General features: G+C 39.0%; 1 long non-coding RNA gene across 1 annotated transcript; it reads left to right on the forward strand.

The window, feature by feature from the left end:
* Positions 1-886: 886 nt before the first annotated feature.
* Positions 887-5,639, forward strand: LOC136009282 (uncharacterized). Its single transcript, XR_010610461.1, has 3 exons — positions 887-1,796; positions 2,039-2,190; positions 3,681-5,639. It is a non-coding gene; the product is annotated as an uncharacterized LOC136009282 (long non-coding RNA).
* The last annotated feature ends 5,983 nt before the right edge of the window (positions 5,640-11,622 follow it).

An 11,622-nucleotide genomic window follows, 5' to 3' on the forward strand; every position in this document is an offset into this window, starting at 1 on the left:
GTATTGCTTCCACACTGTAGTGCAGAAGAAAAGAAGCTTTAGCTGAGGCTTAAGCAAAAGTCTTTCATTCCCCAAAAGAGCAGAGTATATGTTTAGCTATGCCTTTTAAAAATGACACGACACTTTTCACTTTTCATGTAACACCAAAAATGAGGCATATGTATTTTAAAATGAAACACAAATACAGGAGTAAAAACTAATAAAAATGTTATCATTCCCTAACAGTCTGTGAAGATAAAAAAATGATGGACAGTCATAAATACGTTTACATTCTCTAGCTAGCTATAAACAGTTGGAAGAATAGTCTGTGCTTTGCACTACTCATTACAACTCCATTAGCTTTTCAGTCCTGCTATTTCAAGATGTCTTTTGTCAAAATGTTTTTATTCATACGCAGACGTAGGTGTCTCAGAACATGTGGCCAACACAAAGAATACAGCAATTGGATTAAATACTATGTTACGAGGCTAAGTCTAGTGAAGCAATTTCGATTTGCTGTCAGCTGGATGACCATTGCTTACATCTATGTAGTTAATTTCTGAGGATCGAGTACTTGCTTGATTTTTTTTTTCCTTTTTACCAGCACTGATAATGACACCAGTAATAAGGCAAATTTTTAAAATAACAAATAAAGCAAAGGTATAAACTGAAGTTAGGCAGCTGTAGGTGAGTAATGACTGTTGCTTAATTTTCTAAGGGTAATGTCCAAGAAATTTGTGCTTAATTTTCTAAGGGTAATGTTCAAGAAGTTTGAAGTATCATGTATTAACAACAAGATATGTGTCCCTTGCTTGGTCTCAAAGAGAAGCTGCATTAACAGTCTCCAAGTATGCAGTTTGGTGCTGACATATCATGAACTGGAACTGTGATCCAAGTATGTGTTTTTGCATGACAGAAGATCTTGAATCTGTTTTGATGTGATTATCAGTGCGATATTTAAAGTATTTTCTGTGGCTCAGTACTGCAAAAAGTAGCTTGCTACCTTATAAATTTTCCAGTTTCTAGGAAGCTGGAGGGAAACTGAGAGAGCATTACTCAATTGTCAGAATTTAAAACATCCCAGTGGGATTATAATCCTGCCTGCCAGGCTCAGCCAAGACCCACTCTGAGAAGCCCCCTGAGTTCTTGGTCCCGGGGAGTCACTGGACCCTGCACCGGGAAACATAGGATTAGTTTTTGTTGGGGTAGGCAGGCCTTGACCAGCAAAGCAATGGTTTGTCACTGAAGCTGCTCACTAGGAATGCAGCTTCTGAGTCAGGCTGTTCAGTAGATTTAAAGTGGTTGTCTTCAGTAGCTTTAGCAGCACAAAACTCTCTGACTGCTCTCAAGGCTTTGAAAGTCTCAAGACCTACATCACTTTGATAATTCAGTAAGCCAGGGAGCAATTATCTCTTGAGATCTACTGTCATTTAAGCTGAGGATGAGAAATCTCAAAGAATGATCTGTGCTTTTGATTGCACAACTAACTGAGAAAAGCACCATATTCACAGGAAGATGTTGACTAATCAGAGTCCAGTAACAATTCATAACTTGCAGTATAATATTGTTGGCTGGGTTTGTGTGTGTGTTTTAAACTTCACATAAGTTTGTGCTGGGAATTTGCACCTTTTATTAGAGTTATTGGATTTTGACACTACTTAAAAGGAAATATCTGCAGGTTATGCGTAACATGGCTGTGGAAGGCTGAATTCATATTATATTCTTCTGGGACTCTGTATCAAGAGAGTTTTTGCTGAATGTGAAGAAAAACCATTTCACATAGTAAAATTGGAACCAAGAACAGTTTCCTGATGGAGGTAAGAGAAGTGAAAATCAAGATACAGATATATTTTGTTGATACATAGCTTTTTCTTTTTTCTTTCTTTTTTCTTTGCTATATATCAGCTGATAAATAAAGTTATTAAAGATAATTCTAGTCCCTTTACTATTTGAGGGAAAAGTGGTCTGTGCTCATGGGAGCAATTTGGTATTCTAAAAAGGCTTTCTCTAAAATGTTTATTGAAATGGAGAAATTATTCCCCATATTCTCTCCATTTAGAATGGAAATCTACTCTAACACAGTGAATGACCCAAGAAAATGAAGAGTGCAGAGCAAAACAGTTTTTGATGAAAGTATGGCAGAGGAAGGCACAGCAGGCAGAGTAAAACGATTTGAAGAAATGAGAACATGAAGTGCAAATATATGAAGAGGTAGAGATGACCACATTTTTCACTGGCAGAGTAATGATGACAATTTGAAAAGTGGTTTAGGTCAGTGACATGCAACACTGCAGGTGTGTTGCCATGGATCAACTCTTTTGGGAGAGTATATTTTCCCTTCACTTGAGATTGTCAGATCCCAAATCCTCTTAGAATCATAGAATCATAGAATAGTTAGGGTTGGAAAGGACCTCAAGATCATCTAGTTCCAACCCCCCTGCTATGGGCAGGGACACCTCACACTAAATCATCCCACACAAGGCTTCATCCAACCTGGCCTTGAACACCGCCAGGGATGGAGCACTCACACCCCCCCTGGGCAACCGATTCCAGTGCCTCACCACCCTAACAGGAAAGAATTTCCTCCTTATATCCAATTTAAACTTCCCCTGTTTAAGTTTTAACCCGTTACCTCTTGTCCTGTCACTACAGTCCCTGACGAAGAGTCCCTCCCCAGCAACCCTATAGGACCCCTTCAGATACTGGAAGGTTGCTATTAGGTCCCCACGCAGCCTTCTCTTCTCCAGGCTCAACAGGCCCAACTTCCTCAGCCTGTCTTCATACGGGAGGTGCTCCAGTCCCCTGATCATCCTCGTGGCCCTCCTCTGGACTTGTTCCAGCAGTTCCATGTCCTTTTTATGTTGAGGACACCAGAACTGCACACAATACTCCAGGTGAGGTCTCACAAGAGCAGAGTAGAGGGGCAGGATCACCTCTTTTGACCTGCTGGTCACGCTCCTTTTGATGCAGCCCAGGATACAGTTGGCTTTCTGGGCTGTGGGCGCACACTGCTAGCTCATGTTCATTTTCTCATCGACCAGCACCCCCAATCATCGACCAGCACCCCCAAATCTTGGCTGGTGCTACCTTTTATCCACGGTATCACCTGCACCAAGAGGTAGCTGGCCACTTGTGCACAGCTAGCTACTACTGTCTGAGCTCTGTCGCCTCCTGCCTATGGCCATGCTCAGCTAGCTGCTCAGATGGGCTTCACAGCTCCTATTCTTCAGTTATTTGGTGTTAGTAACGGCTGCTGTAGTGCAGAAAGACACATACAATGCCTGATTATCTGCCCCACCCAAAGAAAATCCCACCTGAAAGAAGCCTCAGCTCCTCCAGGCCATCTCTTAACCAGGCTGTTTTTCAGTTTGATGTTTTGTCTTTCATGTCTATGAGCTGCATTGTAGATTAGGGCAAATATTAATCCTAGGCATAGTTGGGTAAACTTAATACTCAGATGTTCATGTATCTTTACAATAATAGTGGTTAGCAACAACTTCCTTTTAATTTATTTTTTAAAGACTGAAATTTCCTCAAACATCGTAAAAACAAACCCTTAATTGCATGTTTCAGACCTGCTCATTAGTCTATTCATTTCCCTTTCATGTCATCACACCCATCTCAATTGCTCTGCCTATGACTTTTTCTTTCCTAGGCCTCTGTTACCAGGCTAATATATGACATTTTTAAATGTTTCTCAGGTGTGGAGGATTGGCTTGTCTATACGGTCACCCAGGGTCCGGCGCTTAAAATCCTGAGATCTTGGCGCTTTGACCGTCCTGTGGCTGCGATCAGGACCCGAGCAGAACTTACGTCTTCCCACCGTGGTGTTCAAGGGATCACGTCGGGGTCAGCATTTGTGGGAATCGCCGGGAGACGAGCTCATCCGATGATGACCGACTAGTCTCGTTTATTGCTAAGCAGATGGATACTTATATACCTTGCTTGCATGTTTATAGTTTGGTTACAGAGAGATCATTGGCTTATAGCTTTTACATGTTACAAGATCATTGGTTTATAGCTTCTACATTTTTTCAGCTACACCGTGCACCCCCCCCCCCCACCATCCTCCTTCTCATGCACTTATCGTTTAGTGGCCTTGGCTGTGATTGGTCATAGTATGTTGCTGTTTGCCGGTGTCCTTCATTTCCTCATTATCTGGCGTCAGAGGTTTGCACCATGTTCTACACAGATGTCTGGTTTCAGCTCGTTGATGGGAGCGTGACCTTTTGACCTTTTTCGACAAGCCAATCCTCCACACTCAGGAAAACGGAGAAGGCTGTTGTCCTGGGTTCAGCAGTAGCAGTCATTTTTCTCCTTCTTAGGAGCTAGTACAGTGCTGTGCTTTGATCTTTTGGCCTGGGAACAGTGCTGATAACGATGATGTTTTCAGTTGCTGCTCGAATGTTTGGTCTGGCCAAGGACTTTCTGAGCCTCATGCTCTGCCAGGGAGGAGGGGAGGCCGCGAGGAAGCAGAGACAGGACACCTGACCCAAACTGACCAAAGAGGTATTCCATGCCACAGCACGTCATGCCCAGGATGTAACCGAGAGTTACCCCGGAAGGGCTGGGACTGGAGGGTTGGATGAGGTATCGGTCGGTGCTTGGCTGGGGGGGAGTGGGGCGAGTTATCTGTTGGCTGGTGCTGAGGTGTTGTATACTCTTCCCTTGTTATTTCCTTTACCATTATTATTATTGGTGGTAGCAGTAGTGGTTTGTGTTATATCTTAGTTACTAAACTGTTCTTATCTCAACCCATGGGAGTTGCATTCTTTTCGATTCTCCTCTCCATCCCTCCAGGAGCAGGGAGAGGGCAAGAACGGGGGGGAGTGAGTGAATGAGGTTTGTGGTTGGGTTTAAACCACGACAGCTGTTTATAACATTTCAAGACCAGTGATGAGCAATGAATGCTTATAAGGTGTGATCATCAGTTTTAGGACAGCATATCTGTGTAGTGGAAAAAGTTAAAAAAAAAAAAAATAGGTAGGGAGATAGGCAAGTGCTTGCTGTTAGTGGTAGATTGATGGAGGTAAAAGCTATTCTAGAAGTAGAGCTACTCAGCATGACATCTGACATTGGCTTTTGTCTTAATGGAAATTAAGTATATTTTTATTTGCAATTTAACAGGACAAGAATGGCTTATGAATTGTGGGGTGGTTTTTTTTTGTTTGTTTTGAAATAGGGCTTGACTACTGCTACCTTGACCAATGTTTTCAATGGCATATTACTGAAAATTTAAGTGTTACAATAGCTGTGTGTTTTGCATAATGCAAAGTATAATTGAACGAGCATGTAAGGCAATTTGTAAGTGTTATACTGCTATCGGCATGATGCTAACAACACTTAAGAGATAATATGTTTTCTTTCTCATGTTTAACTCCATAGGGTTGTTATACCTGGTTAAGGTTAGTGTATTCATGATTACTTCATTGATTTAAACATTATCTGGAGAATAAATTGCATTAGTAACAACTTCAGGTGTAGGAAAAAAAAACCCCACATTGTTAACCTTGAATGGGAAAGAGGTTTTCTTTGAAAATGTAAAATGAATTTCATTAAAAAAAAAAAAAAAAGAAGCTTATGAAATGTCTTGAAACAGTAGGAAAAATCAGAGAAAGATTACGGAAAAATTTGTTGTCTGTGGGAAATAACTAAGCTAAACATCCTAATAAAACTTGTGATTAAAAAAATATTGATTCTTTACACAGATTTTACTGACATTGGGAATGCATCCATTCTTGGTAAGTGTGACTGCAGTATCAATGATGTGGTTAGCTCTTTGTTATGCCTAAAATATAAATGATTAATAAGGTTATCAAGGACTATCAGGAAAATTCAAGTAACCTCAAGTATGCTTGTGTGCCTGTTGATCAAGTCTCAGTGAAAGTTAGGTGAGGACAGCTGTGTCCTCATGCTCTCTTTTTCAGTCAGTGTCTTCTTGTTCATTGTCACAGTGACAAATGAAAGCATTTCATGGAAGCAACTGTCAAAAGCCCTCTTGCGAGCCCTGGATTTTCTATTTCTCAGTCAACAGCTGCCATGAAATATGACTTCATATCAGTAAGCTACAGCTCTGTGATCAAATGGGCTAGCTGTTAGTCACTGGCTGGTGGCCATTTAGATGGTGAATGATGGGGTCTAGTTGGCCATTTTTCACTGAAGGAGGAAATAAGTCTCTCTTTATAGGCTACCTCATACTACAAACATGGAATATTTATCTGTGACATAAAAGCCTATTCAAACAGTGCAGTGTCAAACTCACTCTAAACTGATGTGCAGGCTGATTCATAAAAAGGTGCTTGGCCTGTAACCTGCTGGCAATGAGGTTTCCAGAAACTTCTTTGCATCCATGTTACTCAGAAAAGGAATGTATGAAATTTATTATTATGCATGGTTCTGGTCTTAATAATCAGTAGCTGCCTGCTATCCGTGCGTTTTTCTTCATTTCTTCCACCCGATCTTTCATCTTCTATACCTGACTATACAAAACCTTCATTTAATAGAAAATGAGTTAATGCATTTCTGGTCATAAGCAAGCAGTGTTGCTGGGTGGGAAGTACAAATCTCGAGTGAGGCATAAAATTCTTCAGGGAACGAAATGGGTGCTCACCATTAGTGGTAGTGTTAGTACATGAAAGAAAACACAGGTTAAACTTCTGGGGAAGTGAAATTGAAGGTTATCCAGAGCATGAAATTAAAAAAGAATCTATAATATAACGTAAAGAAAGAAAAAGACATCTGGAAATTATCTAACTCATCTTTTTTTGTAATGTCACTGCTTTCTCCTGATGAATATCCAGTGAAAAATCCATGTGTGATGTATTTTTCTGATGGTCACTAAAGTGAAGAGAATAAATTATTTTAATGAATGGAAAGTAATTTGATATCAGCCAGTGTTGCAAAAGGATAAGAGGTTTTGGAGTAGAATTCAGCCTGTCAGATTTGTCCCTCTGCTCTCTTTTGCCAGTTCCTCTTCTTTGTCACAGAAAAGAGTTGACTATTATTTTAGCAATTTTTATATTTTTATTTTTTAATGTTTAGGAAGATAATTGCAAAAGAGTGGCTCTCTTGTTAATAAATCAAAACCTATTAGTAGATTTATGTCCTTCAAATTAATGATTTTTTAATTGTTATTATTTACTCATAGATTTATTTGCATTATGTAGTACTTGTCAAATGCTGATTTCTGGAAAATCAACTCAGCACTTTGACCAATTGAATCATATCTGACCTTGCTTTGATGGCAGAAGCTTTGACTTAGGGTTTGGAGTTTTCAAATCACTATTTACATCACTTTGGTATTTCTTTTCAACATCAGTTCTGGGACCTTGTTTGTGTTTGTATCATCTCACAAAAATGTCCAACATCTGTTTCGTATTTCAAGCTGACCTTGTCAATGGGAAATGAATTTTCTAGCCAAACTAACAAACCGAAATTTTATGGTTGGATAAATTTACTCAATCTATCTTCAAAACTTTTTTAAGGATATCCTGTATTTAAGCATAACATTATCTCTTTCACTCATATTTCCACTAACCTCAAAAGAAAAACTGCTGTTGGATCTCAGTACAGTAGGGTAAGCTAGTTTTAGTCACTTTGAGGTAAATTCAAAATCTGCAAGTTTCAATCTCTAACCCTTGTGAAAATTGGACACAATTTATGTTACTTTTGCCTTTGGTCATGCCATAATTTAGACAGGTATGATTTCTACAAACCTTTGTCATTCAGAATATATAAATCATTTGATCTGTGCTAGAGCCATCTCAAATTTAACTACATGTGGGTCAGCACAGAAGCCAAACTGATCATCAAAGCCAGAACGACATGTCCTTATTCTCTCTTTTTCAGTCAGTATCTTCTTGTTCGTAGTCACAGTGATGAAAGCATTTATATACAAATAACAGAAATAATGGATGGGGGTGGTTACTTCAAACTTGACTAAATCATCAGAACTCACAATCTATTGTCAAGAGCCCCAGTGCCTCATGGACACTCACCCCAAACCCTAGAGACAAAAAGTCCTGCATATTTATGAAAATTCATAAATGCAGCGCTTAGTCATGTTGCCAGTTGAGCATAGGTGAGTGAGAGAGGAAGTCTGTGGTGGATAAATCATGCGGATATTGCAGGATACAAAACCCATCAGTGTTCATTCTGTCTGGGAACAGGATTTGTGGAATGAAAAATACAATGCTGACCTTGCTATTAGAGTAAAGTTAGAAAAGCTTGAAACAGGCCCTGGAGCTATGTGAACTATTTCTAAAGACTTTTGTGTGTGTGTGTGTGTGTGTGTGTGTATTAAAGAAATAAACTGACTCATGTCATTTTGCCTTTTCCATCTGGGAGGATGTATTTCTCCTTGGCATCACTGACATATTCTTTCTCAAATGTTCATGGAGAGATATCTTTCAGTGAAAAATTCAGTGACGACATTTAAAATAGGGAAAGGGGCACAAGATCAAAAAAGGAGAGGCATACAAATTGATATTCACAATTGAAAGTCAAAATTTTAAGTTCAGTAACACATTGACATTCCTTTACTTCAAGCTGTAGTCTGGTTCGTGTGACTCCACAAGTGCATATTTGAAGTCATATACATAAATGCAGTTTGCAGAATACAAAAAAGTTTTATACAATACTGTTGTCTGGACTGACCTGGCAGAGCTTTCACAAACAGCTTTCACTTACCAGAGGTCTTGAGAGGAAAGGAATAGTTTCAAGTCTGTCTTTTATATGAAGTTCCTCTTGTTAAATCACAGACATTTTGGGTATTGAGCCTGGAACACACTGCATGTTTTGTTCATGCTCTTAACCACTCCACGGCTTAATTCCAAACAGCTAACTTAAAGTGCAGCTAAGACCTTCTTCATATAAGTGGGTATGAGACACATTCTGAAAGAGGACCTAATAGCAGCCTTCCAGTATCTGGAGGGGGCCTATAGGGATGCTGGGGAGGGACTCTTCGTCAGGGACTGTTGTGACAGGACAAGGGGTAATGGGTTAAAACTTAAACAGGGGAAGTTTAGATTGGATATAAGGAGGAAATTCTTTCCTGTTGGGGTGGTGAGACGCTGGAATGGGTTGCCCAGGGAAGCTGCGAATGCTCCATCCCTGGCGGTGTTCAAGGCCAGGTTGGATGAAGCCTTGTGTGGGATGGTTTAGTGTGAGGTGTCCCTGCCCATGGCAGGGGGGCTGGAACTAGATGATCTTGAGGTCCTTTCCAACCCTAACTATTCTATGATTCTATGATTATGTCACAATTAAGTTTGCTATGGTTTTTGGCCTTTAACCTGCCTTGTTGACATGTCACATGAAGTGACCAGTCTTGAAATTTTTAGTATTGCGTGGCCTTAGGCCTTATTAGCACTGAAGAAAGTATGTATGATCTGAATATGAATCTGAATAAGAAATGAAGTCACCTGCTTGCAAAATCTAGATGTACGTTGTTCTCAGTGGTGCAGATTTAGGAATTTTTATTATTTGTTATTCTTTGGGTAAGGTATTAAGAACAGCATGCTGTGCTATGAAATGCATTAAACAAATTTTGATCTTCAAGGTAAATATGTATGAAGGAGTTCTTCACTGTTCCTGCATGTGACATTACTGTAGGTTACCCTGCTCTTGCAGGGGGGTTGGACTAGATGATCTTTTTAGGCCCCTTCCAACCCTTGGGATTCTGTGATTCTGTGATTCTGTGATATGTTAGCTATGAAGCCTGTATATGTCTTCATTATATGCTAATTGCAACAAGGCCCAATGTTTATTTGGAATAATTTACTTTCATCAGCTTGGAAAAATACCTGCCAATCTGATACCTCAAATTTCTTAACAATTTAAATTTCTTCCATTGATTCTTAGCCAAATCTCTGAGCTTTAGTTTCAAGAATAGAAACTCCAGACTGTGGCAGCAGATCACTTAAAGAATGCCTTTGCCAGGCATTTAAATTTTTGCTATTAGCTCATGAATTTTGTTTTGAGCAAATGCATTATTTACTAGCATGTTAAATCATAGTTCTTGCTGTAGCTACTTTTAGATCCTGTCACAGGTGTTCATGAATGAATGGAAAATAACAAATATGGTAACTATACTTAAGCAGGAGCAGCACAGGGAAAGGAGTTGGAGCAATTTAGTATAATGGAAGAGCAGGAAAGAAGAGAAATAGTAGCAAACTGATTAAATACACTCAAATGTAGATTGTATGAGACTAATCTGTGATCTGCTATATAACTGATTGGAGGAAAGAAATGTGGTAGAACTGAATCACAAAGATTTCAGTAATTTATATGCCATCACAAAGCAAAAATGTTAGTTCAAATCTGATGACGTGAAGGCTGTTAGGAACTTTGTTTTAGTGAGTGCAGGTGAGAAGATGTGATAACTGCTGAAAAGAGCATGTGGCAGATTTGGACGTGACTTACAAGCAGAATTCCTTAAGAACTGCAGGCTGACCATATTAGAGAGAAAAAGAAAATTAGCAATAGTTTAATCGAACTTGTGCATTCAATAGAGTTAGAAAACTCGTATAGAGAATGGGACTGGGTTTCAGACATGATGAATTGGATGATTTTCAGGAATAGGGTATTGGAAATTAAATGAAGCTGAATGGCATGAAATCCAAGGTCATTCATATGAAGACAGAATTTTTACATATGAAGACAGAGAAATTGGAAATAACTAAAGGCATAAATATGTGCGTGCATTTATTCAATTACCTACAGAGTCTGTATTGTCCATGTGATCTGTCTTTGTAAAATGTAGTTGTGACCTTAGGTTATATCAGGAATGATGTTTCCAGGAGAAATAGCAAAATATTAATGGCATTATGTAAGGCATTGTCAGGAGACCTTATCTGGAATACTGAAAAAAATACCTAGTTAGACTTGAAACACGTTCAGGAAAGGTTTAGGAGGATGGGGAACCTGAACATATAGTTATGGTTCTGTCGTTTGTGTATATGGCTTTAGTAGATACATGCTAGTTAGTACAAATTTTAATAATGTTGGAGGTAAGTGCCGTAGGAGCATCTCAGAGTTCAGGATAAGAAAATAGCCCAGGTGTTAATTCAGTTTCTCAGACAGCTCTACAACTCCCACTGATCTGTGTGACCATGAATAATTTCAGTCTGGAAACTGAAGACAGTTGCTAGCTATTTGAGTGGATGGATTAATAAAATTTCTTTCTGGTAAGAGAAGAAAAGTAAATGCTGGAACACTTTTAAGACTAAATTTGAGCAGTTAATGAAAACAAGATGCAAAGACATTATGCTGATCTTGTCAGTTGCACTTCAGAAATGCAGTTTTATTTGGTATAGCACTTTCAAAGTTTACCTTTGAAATATTGCAATATAATATGTTACTGAGTCTCCAGTGGGATACTTTTCATTATGATTTTGTAATCATTACAGACTTTAACCAAGATGATGCTGAAACACAAAACAATCTCTTCTTTTGGTTATTAAAACCAGAAACAAACTGCAAATACTATTCCAGCATTTCTGAGACATGAAGAAGAAAAAGAAGGCTACATATGACAAATAGGCTGTTAAACATACATACATAAGAGTGCACTCTGTTTAGAGAGGTCATAGGCATCTTCAGGCTCTACAGTTGTAAAACACCATATAACTGCCTTTTTTTCTCACC

Source organism: Lathamus discolor, chromosome 2, assembly GCF_037157495.1.
Source record: "Lathamus discolor isolate bLatDis1 chromosome 2, bLatDis1.hap1, whole genome shotgun sequence".
Classification (NCBI taxonomy): Eukaryota; Metazoa; Chordata; class Aves; order Psittaciformes; family Psittacidae; genus Lathamus; species Lathamus discolor.